Genomic DNA, 19,085 nt, shown 5'->3' on the forward strand with positions numbered 1-19,085 from the left:
ATATATTCTAATTGTAATTCTCTAAACGTAGGCATGCAATTAGAATCACAATCATCAGATTAATAATAAGTATATAAGGAACAAGAGGACGATACCTCATCATCATGTGCCATCAGGCATATATTAGCAACCTCTGAGTTGTTGTGGTTTAAGTCTGAGTCACTACTGCTCAATTTATCCCATGAAGTTCTTACTTTCATGGGTTTCTTCTTTTTCTTAGCTTCCTTTTTCCGCAGTGGGCAATCTAGTTTGATGTGCCTGACTTTGTTGCAATTGTAACACATGGGAGCATTTGATTTTTCTTTTCTTTTGCTAGACTCTCCCTTCTCGGATGTAGACTCCCTATATTTTTTGTATGGCATTCTATTCTTCCTAAAGAATCTACTAAATTTTCTAGTTAACATTGCCATATCATCATCAGTGTCAAGTTCGCTGCATTCACTAGATGAGTTAGTGGAGGTTTTTAATACAGTCACTTTCTTCGCCCTATTAAGTTCATTGAGTCTCTTATTTATGACTAATTCATAGGTGATCAGGGAACCTATCAATTCGTCTAGAATCATGGCCTTAAGGTCTCTACCCTCAGCAATGGTGGTAGTCTTAGCTTCCCAAATAGGAGGTAAGCCTCTAAGGTTCTTTCTAATATATCGTATATGGGATAGGTCTTACCTAATGCATGCAGTGAGTTTATGATGTGTGTGAATCTAGTGTACATTCTCTGAATCGACTCACCTACATTCATCCTAAAGGCCTCATAATCGCTAGTCAACATATCTATCCTACTGTCCTTCACATCCCTAGTACCCTCATATGTGACTTCTAACTTATCCCAAATTTCTTTTTTCAGTAGAACATCCCATTATCCTATTAATTTCATTTACATCAAGACTACAGTACAAAATGTTCATAGCAATGGCATTTAAACTAACAACTTTCATATCATCATCATCATATTGTTCCTCAGTCTTAGGAACTCTAGTTGCACCCTCTATTTTCATAATGACATAATTTCCCTTAGAGACGATCCTCCACACCTTCCAATCAGTATTTTGGAGGTAGATGTGCATCCTATGTTTCCAGAAGGTGTAATTAACACCACTGAAAACTAGAGATCGTGTGGAAAATGGTCCCTCGAGGAAAGGGGTCACGGAGTTATGAGCCATATATGATCTTTTGCAAAATAACTACTAGTCTATGCTACGTGGATTCGATACCAATTGTTAGTTTTACCGTGATCCTAAAAGGTGGGTGAATTGGTACTTTTAAAATTTACGCCCTAGGTGAGTATCCTAATAGCAATATATTCACAATTCTACAGTCAATCTAGTGCAAGTAATGTAAATCAATTATAATATGTACCAATAATTAAATAGAGCAATTTAATTAACTACGCATGCACTAGAATGCAGTAAAGAAAAATGACACACAGAAATGTTATCGAGGTTCGGCAAATTGCCTATGTCCCTCGCCTTGGCTAACAAGAACAAGGATTACCACTATACTTTCTTACTTAAATAGGTGGAGCGGCACCTTAACAAACCAGGCCAATTAGCACAGGGCTAACCTCAACCTTTACAACCAATCCTTATCGGGCTAGATTACCACCCCCTCAGGCCATGCCTAGAAATGCTCAATAATTTCATAACAATGAAATTGGTACAGTGATTATGCTTTCATATAAAGCATATATGTACCCAATATGTGCAATCATATACACCACCAAATGATATAATGAAGTAAGCTGAATGTGGTCTAAGATATCTACTCTCAAATATATTTGCAATCGTTGTAATCAGTGTATGAGAGTGCAAATAATACTATCTTTCTATCACACAATATTTTCAATCAAAATGCACAAACAAATATGATAGCAACACTTCAGATATCTCAACAAATAATATTTCTCAATATATAAGCCTCAAGAGATGCATAGATTTTGTTTGCAAAATGAGTTTGATATTTGTGTTCAAAAATAATATTACTCAAGAAATATTGCAACAAAGATCTTTATCACATAATCAAATATCTATTCAAAGATTTCTCAATATGAAATGCACTAGATATTTGAAAATGATTTTAAAGTATTTAAGCAACCAAAATTAAATACAAACTTCCTAAGATATTGCAATGATTGTGCAAAACTCATAAGTTCAAATGAAGTCTTCTTAAGAAAGACTTATTAATAAAGTTCCCTAAGAACACTTCAGGTTTTGCTCTCAAATAAAACAATTTCAAACAAGCACAATCTTGAGAGAGCAAACCTTATAGAACAATCAACACTCAAATCAAATGTACAAAGGATTTTTGGCAGTATGGCAAGGTAAGATTGAGTGTAGAATGTTTGGACGTATTAGAGAATGATTTTGAAATTCAGAGAGAAATCACTAATTGAGTTTTCTAATCTTGTTACTAATCATTCCAAATGAAGGGGTATATATAGACTTCCCCCTGATTATGGTCGTTAAGGACACAAATGGAATTATTACAAAAGTTTTTATATTTTTTAATTAACCCCGTTAAAAAATATTAACCGCGGTAAAATATTTGGGGCAACCCGAGAACACAAGTCGACCGAGGCAAGTTCGGTTGACCGAGTTGCTTGAAGTTCGGTCGACCGGGAACAATTTGAACTACAAGTTCGGTCGACCGAACTTGGAGGTTCAAGGCAATTTTTCCCTTTTAGAGCGGTTCAGTTGACCGGGAACTTTTTGAACTGTCTAGTTCGGTTAGCCAAACCGTTGAGTTCTCACATGTGGGAACTCGGTCGACCAGGGCGTTGTTATTCATTTTAGGCACAGTTGACCAGATGGTCAATTATGTTGACTCCTAGGGAGTTTTGTCATCCAGGTATAAGTGAAATGGTCAAGTTTGGTCAACCGAGCTGTGGTCGATCTATTAACTCGACACCGATTTGGTCGACTGGGAGGATTTTGTAGATAGGAGTACGGTCGACCGAATGTGCACATTTAGTGCATTTCGGTCCTGTTTAAGCATGCAATTGCCCAATTCAAATGATCATTCATATATGTGCATGAGTGAGTGTCCTAGGGTCATTTCTAGATTCTTTTTAGTTTGAGCTTGCTTCAAAATTTGTGCAGGCGATGCGTGTGATTATTACAAGCCAAGCCCCATTTACTATTACAGACCCTTTAAATAATAATGAAATAAAATACAACATATATTGGGTCTTCAGCTTCAATTCCTCTTTGTGCTATCATTATAATCTGTCAATTAAAATACCTACACATAATCTCAAGGATTCATCAACTACAATAGGTATTTGTCATTATCAAAACTAGGCGTGACCTATAAGGTCAACAATGAGCTTTATTTTAAGAGAAAAGGCCTTAATCTAACAAGTCTTATGGATTCTAATGAATCATATTTCATTGTTTTTATTTTTGAGTCATGAGGCTCTTTTGTACACCTTGAACATCATATCTGGCTTTTATGAATCTATAATTGGATATGGATTTTTATTGGATTGTACAAACACCTTGCATGACTTAATGTTAGATTTCTAATGCATGTGTGTTCTACAAAAATAATTTTACTGGTTGGACAAAATTGCCAAGTCAATATCCAGCTGAATTGTTAAATAGAATTAAATTGTTGCTTATACTATTTACCACTTAATGAATTCTCATAATTGGTATTAGTATAAGGGATAAATAGCATCTAAGCCAGCTTTCAAAATAAAAAGGGGGAGCTTCTGATATTAAAAATTCCTTCTTTTTATGCTCACCCAATTTTTGGCATAGATATGTATTGAGCTTAATGTGGCATGTATGTTTAGGAAAAATGAATTTTTGCTCACGATAACCCTTAACTGAAAATATGTGCATTTGCACAAATTATTCCAAGCTTAGCCATATGATCATGCATTGAAATTTTTTCACATGTAGGATCTATAAGGTAGCTCATTCGGGTTGAAGTATGCAAAATTGTCTTGATATATGTTTTATATGCTTACCAAAAAAATATAGCTTGCTTTACCTTAGTGTTAAAATTATTTACAACAAACATTGTCCGTTTTACTTATTGATAAAATCATAAAGGGAAATTTTAAAATTAATTTTTATGGCAAGAACTGATCTTATAGAAGAGATATCTTATCTCTTTCTCCAAGTTGTAATCTTAAAGGTACGCATGACATTCACTATTTGGTACCTACCTAAAATTAAATTTTTGTCATGAAATTTCTAAAAACTTAAGGGGGAGAAGGTAAATGAGAAAAATTCTAAATTCTTTTCTTTTACAAATGGTATCCTCCTGCCCTTTTGTCATTCTCAAATGGAAAATGATATACATGATACTTTTTGCAAAAATGAAAATTTTCATGTATCATGTGACTTTGTTTTTAACTAAATAATTTTTATTTTCAAACTCATCTTCAAATACAAAATGCACATTGAATCAAACTGAACTTAATTTCTCAATTTGAAAAATTCTAAAGTCATTACTTGAATTTGCTTGAACTATATTGAATATCATTTTGAAATTATGTATATTGTTGGGGGGAGCCTTTTCAGGCTAACCTCATTTTTCTTATGTGTTTTTCATCATCAAAAAGGGGGAGATTGTTAACTTTTTGAGTCCTATCCCATTTTTATTATGACAAAGCATAGCATCTCACTTATGTGCAAAGTGTATGAACATACTTATGTTTCTATAAGTACAAGTGACCGATGCAAAATGGAAGCCAATAAGTACTTAATCGATCACATCAACTGGCATATTCCATGGATTTGTAAAGAGCAAAGCTTGAAGACCTTACAATTTTTAGTTGTAATATTATTAAGTTTTAAATTGTGCATGCACTTCAACTGATTTAAATTGCCGCTCAAACACTGACCATAGGATCTCAAAGTTTCAGGTAAAACCTTTTTACTAAAATGTTTAACTTATGCAAAAAGTTTTGAAATGGTTTTGAAATAAAAAAAAAACTGGCCAAAAACTAATTTTTGTTAAGGGCTAATCGACCGGCTATTAAAGCCTAGTCAACCGGATAGTGATAAATGGCCAAAAATGTGCTTTTGTAAAGGGCCCAGTTGACCGACTTATTAAGCCTAGTTGACCATCCTTCTCACAAAGGATGATCTGGTAGACCAGATCATAAGCCCTGCAAACCAAACCGTGCTAAAAGGGACTTCACCCTTTGGCTGGTCGGCTAGACCTTGGGTCAGTCGATTGGACCTCTCGGTTTTAGGCCAATTTAAGCTTCCAATGGTCAAAAAAATTTGAAATAATTTATTATTATAATACCCAATGGCCATATAATGGATATATTTCAAATTTTCCTATAAATACCAAGCCATTTCACTTGGAAAAGGTTTTCTCTTAAAATAAAGCTCATGCACTCCTGTTTGTTTTTATGCACACACAAATGCAATTTCAGTTAAGGATTGGTAATTAAACTTGTGTTCTAAGTGTATGAACATACTTATGTTTCTATAAGTACTAGTGACCAATGCAAAATGGAAGCCAATAAGTACTTAATCGATCACAACAACTGGTGTATTCCATGGATTTGTAGAGAGCAAAGCTTGAAAACCTTTCAATTTTTAATTGTAATATTATTAGGTTTTAAATTGTGTATGAACTCCAACTGATTTAAATTGCAGCTCAAACACTGACCATAGATTGACCATAAGATCTCAAAGTTTCATGAAAAACCTTTTCATTAAAATGTTTAACTTACACGAAAAGCTTTGAAATGGTTTTGAAATCAAAAATTGGCCAAAAGCTCATTTTTGTCAAGGGCTAATCGATCGATTGTTAAAGCCTAGTCGACCGGATAGTGATACATGGACAAAAATGTGTTTTTGTAAAGGGCCCAGTTGACCGGCCTATTATGCCCAGTTGACCATCCTTCTTGCGAAGGATGATCCAGCAGACAGAATCATAAGACCAGCATACCAAATCGCGCTAAAAGGGACTTCGCCCTTTGGCCGGTTGACTAGACCTTGGGTCAGTCGATTGGACCTCTCAGTTTCAGGCCAATTTGAGCTCCCAATGGTCAGAAAAATTTGAAATAAATTATTATTATAATACCCAATTTCTATATAACGACTATATTTCAAATTTGCCTATAAATACCAAGCCATTTCACTTGGAGAAGGTTAGAGATTTATTTGGAAAGCTTAGTTGAAAATTCTTTCATTCTTACTTATACTTTTATACTCTTTTGAAAATCAAAGATCTTACTTCTCCTTCATTCTTCTTTTGAAAATACTTTTGGAGAAAATTTTTAAAGGGTCTCTTGAAAGGCTTGAGCATATATTAACACTCATATATATTGCATCAAGGCCTTCTATACTCTTGTAATATTTTAAAGATCAAACTCAAATTTTTCCTACTTTGTTTTTGAAAAACTTTTTTGGAGAAAAACTTGTGAGTTATACAAGATATTTGAGCTTATATTCAAGTCATATATCTTACTTGAAAAGCTTCTTGCATTTTATTTATAAAAGGTCAATCTTAAGGAAAATCATTTTCCATACTCTCATTTTACTTGCAAAATATTTTTTAAGATAAAATATCTAACTTTATCGAACTTCATTTTAAAATCATTTGAGAGCGAATATAGTTTTGCAATTGTACAAATTAGCTTTTAAAGAAGCATCATCTTGTATGCAAAAATTGTTCTTGCAAATTAGCTCTTCACGGTTCGGGTTGTGAACTGTGGCCAAGTGAGGGTACATCACTTCGAGAGGTGGCTCCGCCTAGAAGGAGTGGTTTACAGTGTGATCCATACTGAGTGAGAGTACATTGCTCAGAGTGGCATCTCCAACTGTAAGGAGGGAATTACGATTCAAATTGTGAACCGTACTGAGTGTGGGGTATCGCTTAGAGAGGTTGGTCCGCCTAGAATGACTAGTGTAATGTAGGGGGCTCCACTCGATTTGAAGGAATTGTTTAGTGGAAATTTTTGAGTGTTTTGCATAAGGCGAGGATGTAGGTGGGTGTAGTTGAACCTCATTTAAATCTCAGTGTCACTCTCTCCCCCTTATCTCAATTATATTTTCCGCATGTGTATGATTGTATGTTTATTATTGTGATTGTTTTACATACACGTATTTAATTTTAATTGGGATATTGTTCGGTGAATCGGGCAAAATATTTTGTACAAGTTTTTTAAAATCCAATTGACTCCCCCTATTGTGATTACACCATTCCTCACACTCTCAACTGTAACGAAATCAATTAAAGCTTTATATCATCAGAGAACTATGCAAAAATAGTTAAAATGGAAGGCCATTTAAACTTGAGTCATTCACATGTTGCGCTCCATAAAGGAAGCAAAATAGGCTTAATGCATTGAAAAGATATTGTTTGAAACTCTTTGGTTGTTTCGCCTACGCATTCAAGGCTAGAATCATCATGCTAAAAAGACTAAAGAAATCAAATATGCTTCTGAGTTGACTCCTTGCTATATAAATGAAAATAAAAAAATTAAATACAAAAGAATGCTTTTAGAAAGAAAAAAAAAAAAAGGAAAGAATGTGAAATGAATTAAATAGGAAGGTGGTTAAGGAAATCTTGGTTCATTAACTTAAGTGTTCAAAGCCAAATTTAAGTTATTGAAAATTTAGAACACTTGGTTAGTTAATTGAGGCACAAAAGGGGTGAAAAAGAAACAAAAACACAAAATTAATGGGTATTTTACTCAAATCTTGGATCAGCCATACAGGTTCAATTCCCAAATTTTGGCCAAAACCTTTGAGATATAAAAGGGGTTGTTTGAATGCTCTTAGCCCGGATCCTCTTGGAACATGGAGCAGGACTTCACACTCCAAGCATTCTTAAACTGAGTAATGGAAGAGCCCGTTCCAAACCTAAACCATCCTCCAGCCGACAAAACCTTTACCTTAGAGGCCAAAGTGATCCACCACATCATCTCGTATAATATATTGCCAAAGAGTGGTTCTCGGGTTCATGTTTCATACTTAGATTGCTTTATCATGTGGTGCGTGATTATGGGAAAGAAGGTAGATTTACCCACTCTAATCATAAAATGGATTTTTGTCAAGAATATTGGAATTGGGTCATCATGCCACATGGGGGAATGCTTAACCACATTTTTTAGAAACTAAGACTTACCCATGGACCTTTCTTGCTTGTCAAACGCCACTCTAGTGACTTCTTCACCTCCACCACTGTCAAACAAATGGGATATGAACTTGTCGATAATGTTTAGGTAGCACAAACTCCATTGCTAAGGAGGTTGGAGGAACAATAGTTTGCTTAACAGAATGAGCCATAAAGGCCTCAGCAGATCACCAACTCTATTGATATTCTGGAAGCCATAGAAAGACTTTCAAAGTATTTCATAAGGTTTACAACGTCTGTTGACTCTAGGTTCGTTGCAGTTCGAGAGGATATTGATGAGCTTATAGACATTGTGCAATCTAATTTTCAAATCCTTAATGATGGCTTCAACGACTTCGAAGACATCTCCAACACAAAAGGAAAAGCATCAATGAAGATCAGTGGTAGTGAGGTGGGTTCTTCTAAGGGAGATGATGGTGATGATTAGAGCTGCTACAATGAGGGGGAGCAACTAATTTAATTTGTCTTATAAACATTCGATCTTTTGGTAGTATACTTAATTTAAAACATGCACTATCTTTTATGTTTTATGTTTCATTAAGACAATACTAAACATTATATATGATGAATGTTTAATTTTCTTTGACAATTATGGCATAAACTGTTCTTGGACATACTGGATTGATTGTTACCATCTACATGGTTGATGTAGAAAATGATATTTATGTTCTTTAAATTTCTAAATATTAAAATGACCATCTGCATGGTTGATGCATAAAATTGAGAATTGCATGTTGTGGAGATAACTAGGGTATTATATGCTTGTTAAGTAGATACCATCTGCATGGTTGATGTAGACATTGTGAATTGCATGCTATAGAGATAACTAGGTTGTTGTATGCTGGTTGTGTTGACAGCTTTTGTATGTTTGATGCAGACACTTGTGAACTGTATGCTACATAAAAGAATAGGTTATTGCATGTTGGCTCCTAAACGCTAAATGCTTGGCATCAATTGAAAACATGTACATATACCAACACACAACACTACATAAGCTTTATTCTAAATAAACAAACATCTTTAAAAGTCTTATGTGCGATCATTGTGGTGTCCAAATTCTTTGAATTTTTCCTAGAACGCTCTAAATCATATACACGCTCTTTGATCTTAGGAAAATATTGTTCATGGACATCATTTGGTCTAGGCCTTAGATTCTAAACTTCATTTAGGACCTAAATGGTTATTCATCCTGATTTAAATTCAAAATCACTTACTTTGATTATAGTTCGTAAACTATAAGCGAGTGCATAAAATAGGGGGGAGCATTAATTTCACACACACTCATTGAAACCCATCTACTCCAACTGCATGGCCAATCCTTTTCATGATGTCAAAAGGGGGAGAAGACTTGAGTAAAATTTTAAAGCAATACTTTTTAAAGATTGGCTTATAATTTATAAAAAGAGACTATTTTCAAAAAGGGGAGTAATAAGCAAAGGCTACTATGGTTGTGGTTCTTAAATTATTTTTTAAACTCACAGTAATGCTAAAACACAAACATGATACTTGCTACACAACTGAAATCATATAAGTGTATCATGTGACATAGTTTTAGCTGAATATCTTTTCAAAATCATTTTTAGTACCAAGTGCAAATTGAACTAAACTCAAAATTCTCAACTTGAAAAATTCTAAAGTCTTCATTTTGAATATGCTTGAAATACAGATGTCTATCTTTAACATTATGCATATTGTGAGGGGGAGCTTTGTTAGACTAACCATATTTTGCTTATGTATTTGTCATCATCAAAAAGGGGGTGATTGTTCACTTTTTGAGTCCTATCCCATTTTGATAATGACAAATCACAGCATCATATTTGTACGTTAAGTCTATGAACAAGTTTATGTTTCAGAAAGTACAAATGATCAATGCAAAAAGGAAGCCATGAAGCACTCAAAGTAAACATCATTCGAAACAGTCCATGGCAAATTTAAGAGCAAAGCTTGAAGACATATATTTCTGAGTTGTAATGCATTTAGTTTCTTTTGTACATGCATGATTCAATTTATTCGATGTGAAGCTCATCAATAACCATAGATTAACCTTAGGAACTCAAGTTTTCATGGAAAACCTTTTTATTAAAAATGATAAACTAATTTAAAAGGTGCTGATCTCATTGGTCACACTTGGTTTTGATAATGACAAATACTTAAGTATTTGATGGCTATCTAGTTTATGTGCATGTTTATATTCGCAGATACTTTGATGGCATATGAAGTAGAACATGAAGACCCTGAAGATCATTTTATATTGTAATTCATTATTATTTAACTTGGGTCTGTAATAATAATTAGAGAAAAAGGTCTATAATAAATCTCTGCATATCATGCATATAGGCTAATTGTAAGCTCATAGACCATAGAGAGACCTTAGGTCCCTACACATATGCACAAATAGTCCCCATTATCACTTGCACTATCAGGGGATTGAATTGCAATGAATTGGACTAAAATACCCAAATCTATGAGAGGTCGGGCAACCGAACCCATTGTGCTAAAAAAACATCAGGCACCCGAACTGTGGACAAGTCAACATTTTGACTTGGTTTCGAGTGACCAAACCAAAAGGAATGCACTGTCCACGAGTGACAAAATCGTTGAGGTGACCGTTCTCACCAACTAAACCAACTGAACTTTATGTTCAAAATGGCCCCGAGCGACCGAACACATGAGCTCGGTTAACCGAATCATAGACCAAGCGACCGAAATGTAAAAACAATGATTTTTGCCTTGGTTCAACCAACCTAACATACACTCGGGCACCTAAACATCCAAAAGAGACTTTTTTCTATTAAGTCTATTCGGGCGACCGAACCAAGGTTCAGCCACCCGAAAACTCACAGGTTGCTTTTTTTTAATGAGGTTAAAATGTTTAAATAAAGTTAAAATTTCTGAATTATCTTAAAACTATTCTAATAATACCCTACATGTCCTAAATGGTCATAATTTGTCCTACTTCTATATATAGGAGTTCATTTGTGTGCATTAGCAAAGATTAGCAAAAATCATTAGCAAGAAATCCTCTCAAACTCAAAATCCTATTTTTCCTATAATACTTCCAAATACTCTCATACCTTCATTTCTTTGATTAATCTTAACATTGTGAGAGCTTCTTTTGTGTTATTGCTTAGTATAGATTGCTTAATACTCTAATTACTCTTTCTTGATTGATTGATTTATTTTGGGGAGTTAAGCAAAGTTTATCCCACAAATTTAATTTTAATAAATCTTGTGTTAGGATAAACTCAATAGCTTGAGAATCTTTGCATTGTCATTGTAAGATTCCTATAGCTATATTTTTTGTGTGCAAATATTTTTTACAAGCTATAATATTTTTCAAACAACTATTGTGCCTATTTCATTGAAGAAAATATTTTTGATTTGATTTGAATGTTTGACTGACATCTTTGAAACCCTAATTTATTATTGATATTTGAATATCTTGTTTCAAAGAAATAGCTTGTTTATACACTCTTGAACATACTTTTGATCATACTTTGCTGAGTGTTTGCTTGCACAAAGTCATATCACTGAGCTTACATTACCTATACTATTGATGTGTGGTTGATTTATTATATTTGGTACGTATCTGCTTGATTAATAAGCATAATCACTGCACCATATTTGAATTGTGAAAATACTACGCCTGAGGGGGCGGTAATCTAGCCTAATAAGGATTGTATGTAAAGGTTCAGGTTAGCCCTGTGCTAATTGACCTGGTTGTTTATGTAGATACCTGAAGAATTATGGTATTTAAATGATAAAGGAAGGAGAAAAATGAAATTGTAAATAGGGCCACATTAGGTCCTCACCGATGAACGCGAAGCGTTCGTTGATGAAGTGGCTTATTGGGATCGTTGATGAGGAGTTACGGAGAGGGCTATTTCAGGGCTTGAAATTCGTTGACGAAGTTTATGAGTTCGTCGCTGAACTCCTTTCTTAACCTCGTCGATGAAGCGATGTATCTCGTGGATGAAGGTAGTGTATAAATATGTCAAATTCATATTTCAAGGCAAAAATTTCATATGCAGCCCTTTCTCTCTCTAGATTTTCATCCCGTCTACCTTCTCTCTAAGTTTCTGGCTTGGGTTTTCGCCAGTTTAAGGATCCGAAGCCGCCACGCTACTCCTAGGAAGATTCTCTTCATATCTGCTGGAGTAGATCGTCGGTTAGGCTAACTTGCAAATCATCTCAAAATTTGGACAAGTTAGTTAATTTCAGTATTATTAGGTATTTAGTGTTTCTGGACTGAGTAGAATATGTTAGGAAAGGAAATACCAAAGTTTTGTTAGGGAAAATCTTAATTTCAGGATGTTGTGCTGGGAACACTATAGGTGAGGAATTGGGTATTTTGTGAGCTTCCCAGAAAGCCAGGTAAGGGGATAAACTAAGTCAGGTTTCTTATGAAAATGTTTTTACAATTTTACGGTATTTAATTTCAAGTAAATATGTATATTGTAGAATTATATTGGAAATTATGTTGTTGATAAGAAATATGATTTTAGAATAGGTTTTATGATCTGAATATTACCTCTTTTGTGTGGCATAAGTAACATTTACCATGGAAATTATGATGATTATGTTTACAAAACAATCATGTTATTACTGCTTTCAGAAAATATTAAAATGATATAAGGATTTTAAAACTAAGGATTTTATATGATATGCCGGTGTAAAGGTCGAGGGTTTTATATGATATACCGGCGTAAGGGCCGAGGGTTTTATGATATGTTATGTCGGCATAAGGGCCGTAAATTTTATATAATATGTTATGTTGGCATAAGGGCCATAAATTTTGTATGATATGTTATATCGTCATAAGGGCCGTAAATTTTATATGATATGTTATGTAAGGTTTTATGAAAATAATAACATGACAAATATTATTATGAAATAGCCTTGTATCATTATTTGGAAATATATTATATATTATCAAAATTTAGTTGGCTTGGTTTAGGCTTTCATAAAGTATGGTATCGTAGTTATATGATCACGATCATGTATATGTTAGTGCTACCATTTGCCATGAGGAGCAGTGGGGGATCAGCAGTTGATGTGGTTTTATAGTAGTGCAGGCGTCCCTCTGGTGTCCAAACCAGGAGGGGCAGACCCATCATACTTATAGACTTATGTTGATCTAGCGTGGTTGGCCAACCATTGCTAGGTCCCGCCTTCAGGCCGCACAACCCAGTCATGTGGGGGTAAGGCATGACACCAGCCAGCTATCCATCTAGGGTATTTTTCATGTATAGTTGTATAAGATGATTTATATGTATAGAAATTCAGTATGTTATACCATGTTATGATAAATTATGTTTTTCCCATATATGATACAAACAATTTTATCAAATACGATTTATGTACTGTTATACGCATAACACAAAAATAATCATGTTGCCACAAACTAATATTAGTTTATTTCCCTTACTAAGAGATGTCTCACCCCAGTTATATAAACATTTCAGGAGTCCTAGATAGAAGGGCGAATAGAGCTCTGCAGCGTTAGAGTTCTACTGTTCTACCATATTAGAAGGGTAAGTCATTTCTAGGGCTTGACTAATTTTTGGGTGGCAACCCTAGGGAATTTTTTTTTTTTTTAATTTTGGGATGTGTGTATGTATGTGAAAGTTGTAGTAAAATTCTGGTATTGTATTGGATGGATGATTTGATATGTATATGATTTTACGTTTCCTACTGCTTAGGTATCAGAGTTGTATTTCAGGTTTATCCCTAGTACCTATGGGTCCAGGTTGATTATATTTTATCAGGTTTATTATGTTTGTTATTGTGGAAAAAAATATAGTAAATAAGCGGGTCTTTACAATTTGGTATTAAAGCCAAGGTTGCTAGGTTTTGTAGACTTTAGAGTGTAGCGGAAATGATACCAAAGTATAGGAAAAGGATTTAAGGTTTTGTTCTACAGTCTAGAGGCAGGACTTCCATGGTGGATTCTGTGTTTTTCCTGAGATGACGATTTCAGGAAAACCAGAGTAAACTATTGCTGGGTTGTGTTTCTAGAGTGTAGGACTAGATCTTGAAATAAGATAAGGATGTCAAGATACGGGATTTTGGTTAGATGTGTAAGTTATAAAAGTGGGGTCCCTAAGTCATGTTTATTGTCTTTTCAGGATGGACCCTAGAAGAGGTAGCGCCCATGCGAGCGGTAGTGATGGTGCAGGGCCCTTGAGTGCAGGCGGGGCTGATTCTAATGCGACACTACACAGCATGGCTAACAAGTTATAGCTGAGATCGCTAGGAGCTCCAGAGAGCAGGGAGGCCCTTTTGCAAGCCATGGGTCCATGGTAGAAAAATTTACCAAGACGAATCCTCCGACATTTTTAGAAGGAGTTGATCCTGTAGCCACAGAAAATTGGATGCAAAAGATCGAGAAAGTTTTGGTAGTGTTATAGTGTATAAAGGAGCAAAGTGTCCTCTTCGCCACCTATAAACTGACGAAGAAGGTTGAGAGGTGGTGAACTGCTGTGAGACTTCTGAAGCAGTAGAGGACAACGCCGATAGCTATGACATGGGACCAATCTAAAGAATTATTCTTTGACAGATATTTCCCAACCACTATCAGGGAAGCTAAAGTGGAGGAGTTCCTTAATTTGAAGCAGGGACAACAATCGATCCAGCAGTATGCGGTGCGGTTTATAGAGCTATCCCGCATTGCCCCGTATATTGTTCCTGATGAAGTATGTTGACCCCATGGGTCATGTCCTGATTTTGATAATGACAAATACTCATGTATTTAATGGATATCTAGTTATTGTGTAGGTCTATATTAATAGATATATTGATGACACGTGAAAGCTTAAAGATTGGAAGACCCAATACATATTGTACTCTATTTCATGTTGCAATATAATTCATTTATATGCAAAGGGTCTGTAATAGTAAATAGGGATTGGTTTGTAATAAGTTCACACACATCATATGCATGATCTAATAGATAAGCTCAAACCAACTGTAAACTAAAAATGACCTTAGAATGACCTTAGGTTTTACCCTTCGGTCGACCGACACCAGACTTTTTCGGTGTCTTTAATTGGACCCAGAAATGACCCTAGAACACTCACCATTGCACCTATGAATGTTAGGCACTTGATTAGGGTTTGAGTGGATCACAATAGGACTGAAGTACACACATTGTGCACTTTCGGTCGATTGACCTTGGCAGTTCATTCTGCCTTGGTCGACCGAAACCGACCTGGGTCAACAGCTGACCAAGGTCCCGGTCGATCGAACCATTGTAGTTTAAATCCCCCGGTCGACCAAAACCTCCTGAGGTCAACAAATTGACCATCTGGTCGACCAATCCAAATTTGTATTTCAACTACCTGGTCGACCGAGGGTCCTCGGGAGAAGTCTTAACTATCTAGTCGATTGAACCATTCAGTTAAAAATGGCCTAGTCGACCGAACCTTAAAGAAATGGAAAATCGCCCTTTGGACAGGCACTTTCGGTCGACCGAGTCTCCAATTCAAAAGTGTCTTGGTCGACCAAACCATATGAACTTCATTCGACCAAAATGGTTCTAGTCGACCAGACCTCTCGGGTTGCCCTGATTTTTTTTACCATGGTTAATTTTTTTAAAAAGGGTTAAACTAATTAAAAAGTCATTAAACTTTTCTAAAAATTCCTAATAGGTACCCAACAATCATAATTCATGGGGTGTCTATATATACCCCTTCATTTGGGAAAATTAGGAACAAAATTAGAAAATCAAAGTAAAAATTTTTCTCCCAAGCCAAAAGTATCCTACTGCTCATATTTTCTCTAAAAGCACTCTAGCTTACCTTCTCAAGTTCCAAAATCCTTTGTAAGTGGTTTGAGTGTTTATACAAAAAGGTTTGCTCTCATTGTTTGATTGTTTGAATCGATTTTTTCGAGAGCATTACCTAAGTGTTCTTAGGGGGCTTTTCTTATAAGCCTATCCTAAGAAGACTTTGCTAAACTTCTAAGCATTGCATTTTCGTTACAATAACTTAGGAAGTTGTGTATTTGTTTTGGCTTTGCAAAACTTTTTCTAAACTTACTCAAATATCTTGTGGGATTTACATTGATATATTTGTGAAAAGATATTTATGTTTTTGATATTGGTCTTTGTTGCAATATTTATTCAAATACATATCATTTTTCTAAATACAACGATTACATATATCTTGCAAACCAAGCATATACACTATTCACATGATTGATATATTATGCACTTTAGAATATTTGAAACTTGAGTGATTTCTTTGTTTGAGCACCTTGATTGAGAACATCTTGAAATACAATGATTGCTTGTTGACACTTTCACGTACACATTACACTGATAGAAAATACATTTGAGAGTTGAACTATATAGAGAACACTGAGCTTGCATATTAAATCATTTGTGGTGTATGTGATTGAATGCATTTGGGTACAAATACGCTTTACGTGAAAGCACTTTTATATTGTACCATTTGATTGTAAATTTGAGTGATTCCAGGCGTGGCCTGAGGGGGCGGTAATCCAGCCTGACAAGGATTGATGTAAAGGTTGAGGTCAGCCTTGTGCTAATTGACCTGGTTTGTATAGGTGCCACTTCACCTGGTTAAGTGAGCAAGTGATAGTGGCAATCCTTGTGCTTGTTAGCCAAGGCGAGGACGCAGGAAAATTGGCCGAACCTCGAGAACATTTCTGTGTGTCACTCTTACTTTATTGTTTTTCTGGTGCATGTGTTGTTAATTAAATCGCCTCATTTAATTTCTGATATATTTATATTACTTGCACTAGATTGACCATAGAGTTGTGAACATACTGCTGTTATGAGGAATACCTAGGGATTAAATTTTAAAAATACCAATTCGCCCCCCCCCTTATTGGATCACGGTAAAGCTAACAAAGTAAAAAGGATGAGGCAGTTTGAAAGAGGATTGAGGCGAGGAATATACAAGCAGGTGGTAGTGTTGAACATATAGGATTTTACTGAGTTAGTTGACAGGGTAGCTATAGCCGAGGCTAGTGAACGCATGGATGTAAAGAAGCAAGGACAAAAAAAGAGATCTACACCTTCAGGATTGCAACAAGGATATAGGCAGGAATAGTGGAGGAGAGGAAACTATGGCAGAGGACAGAGGCAAGAGACTGGAGGTCATAAGTTGCAGGCGGCACAAAATTTTCCTATCTATCATACTTGTAGAAAAAGACACTTCGGAGAGTGTCAAGTGGGAAAAGCTATCTGCTATCGTTGCTGTAGGCAGGGACATCTGGTGCAAGATTGCCCTACACCACCTGATACTACACCTGCTCCCAGATCATACTAGGGAGGCTACCAGGCACCCCGTTGAGGTCAGCAGAGGAATGTAGCTCCAGCGAGGATTTATGCTTTGACGCCTAGAGATGCTGAGACAACCAACGATGTGGTGACAGGTATGATTAACATGTTTTCATTTAAAGTTGCTGTATTATTTGATTCAAGAGTCACACACTCGTTCGCGTCTATGAAGTGTATTAGATTATATGGGGCAGAAACACAGTTGTTAGACACTTAATTGTTAGTCACTACACCGACAAGGTCAGTAGTAAGGTTTAGTAGAGTGCTCCAAGGCTATCCAATTGATATTTAGGGGAAAGTCTTGCCAACTGATTTGATAGTATTGGATATGCATGGGTTCGATGTAATTTTTGGTATGGACTGGTTGGCAATCAATTACGCCAGTATAGACTGTCATTTGAAAGAAGTGATATTCGGACCTCCCGGAGAATTCAGGTTCATAGGGTTGCATGTACAATCCCCGCCTTAGTTAGCATCATTCATATAGGCGAGGAGAATAATTTTGGATGATTGTTAAGGGTTCATGGCCTTTGTAAAGGAAATGTTAGAGAATGAATTGAAGATTGCTAATACACGAGTGGTGAAGGAATTTTCAGATGTCTTCCCAAACGAGCTACTCGGATTGCCTCCTAATCGTGAGGTAGAATTCTCTATTGATCTACTTTTGGGGATGGCACCGAAATCTAAAGCTCCTTACAGAATGGTTCCAGTAGAGTTGGGTGAGCTAAAGGGTCAGTTGCAAGACTTACTAGATAAGGGTTTTATTCGGCCCAGTGTATCACCATGGGGAGCTCCAGTGTTGTTTGTAAAGAAGAAGGACGGGTCTATAAGGATGTGCATAGATTATAGGGAAATTAATAAAGCAACAATCAATAACAGGTATCCTTTACCCTGTATAGACGATTTATTTGACCAGCTTCAAGGTACGCGGGTCTATTCCAAAATTGACCTCAGATTAGGCTACCATCAAGTGAAAGTAAAAGCAGAAGATGTCTTGAAAACAACCTTCAAAACCAAATATGGGCATTATGAATTCCTTGTTATGCCTTTTGGTTTGACGAATGCTCTTACAGTATTCATAGATTTGGTGAATGGAATCTTTCATCAGTATTTAGACTGGTTTGTTGTGGTTTTCATTGATGATATACTGGCTTATTTAGGGTGTTTTTAGGAGCATGAGGCACACTTACGGCTGGTACTTTAGACGCTCAGGGAAAAGAGATTGTATGCCAAGTCTAGTAAATGTGAATTTTGGCTAGAGAAAGTGTTGTTTCTTGGGCATGTCATTTCAGGTGATGGTATTTTAGTGGATCCTAGCAAGATTGAGACAGTGTTGAATTAGGAAAGGCCGAAGAGTGTTCAGGAAATTAGGATTTTCTTGGGACTAGTGGGTTTTACCGTCGGTTTGTTGAGGGGTTTTTCAGCTTTATCAGGACCTCTCACGTGGCTGACTAGAAAGAATGTTAGGTTTAAATGGGATAAGGATTGTGAGCAAAGCTTCCAAGAACTGAAATAGAGGCTTGTCACAACACCAGTGTTGATCATTGAATTAGGGGGTGATGGTTATGTAATTTACAATGACGCATATTTGAAAGGACTCAGCTGTGTATTGATGCAGCATGGTAGGGTTGTAGCTTATGCCTCCTAATAGTTGAAAGAGTATGAA

This window comes from Malania oleifera, chromosome 4 (assembly GCF_029873635.1).
Source record: "Malania oleifera isolate guangnan ecotype guangnan chromosome 4, ASM2987363v1, whole genome shotgun sequence".
In the NCBI taxonomy this organism is placed as follows: Eukaryota; Viridiplantae; Streptophyta; class Magnoliopsida; order Santalales; family Ximeniaceae; genus Malania; species Malania oleifera.